This window comes from Penaeus monodon, chromosome 22 (genome assembly GCF_015228065.2).
Source record: "Penaeus monodon isolate SGIC_2016 chromosome 22, NSTDA_Pmon_1, whole genome shotgun sequence".
NCBI classification, from domain to species: domain Eukaryota; kingdom Metazoa; phylum Arthropoda; class Malacostraca; order Decapoda; family Penaeidae; genus Penaeus; species Penaeus monodon.
This window is the reverse complement of record NC_051407.1, coordinates 24,202,326-24,202,692: the sequence shown is the minus strand read 5'-3', so window position 1 is coordinate 24,202,692 and position 367 is coordinate 24,202,326.

The window sequence follows — 367 nt, the reverse complement described above, 5'->3', positions numbered from 1 at the left end:
AGAGGGGCCCCGAAAGAGAAAACGATGAAAAATAAATGGCGTCACCCCCAAATTATCCGTGCCTCTCAGCCCCAAGCCAGCGATGACTCTGGAGGCGGTCGCGCGTCCCCGCGGTTTTGAAAATGTCTCCTCACTCTCCTGCGACGGAGGTGTAGGAATCTAAACAGGTGCACTAAAACCCGATTCTGTATGAACTCGAGGAAAGATAAAAAAATACGAAGAATGTTTTCCCATTCCGCGCTATAAATTTGTTCGTAATGTCCTCGCGGCGCTGTTATTCGTTTTGTCAGACTTTCCATTCTGCTCGATATTCAATGCCTGTTTGTGTTATTGGGGTTGTGAAGAATTGGTATTCGTCTGTGGTGGC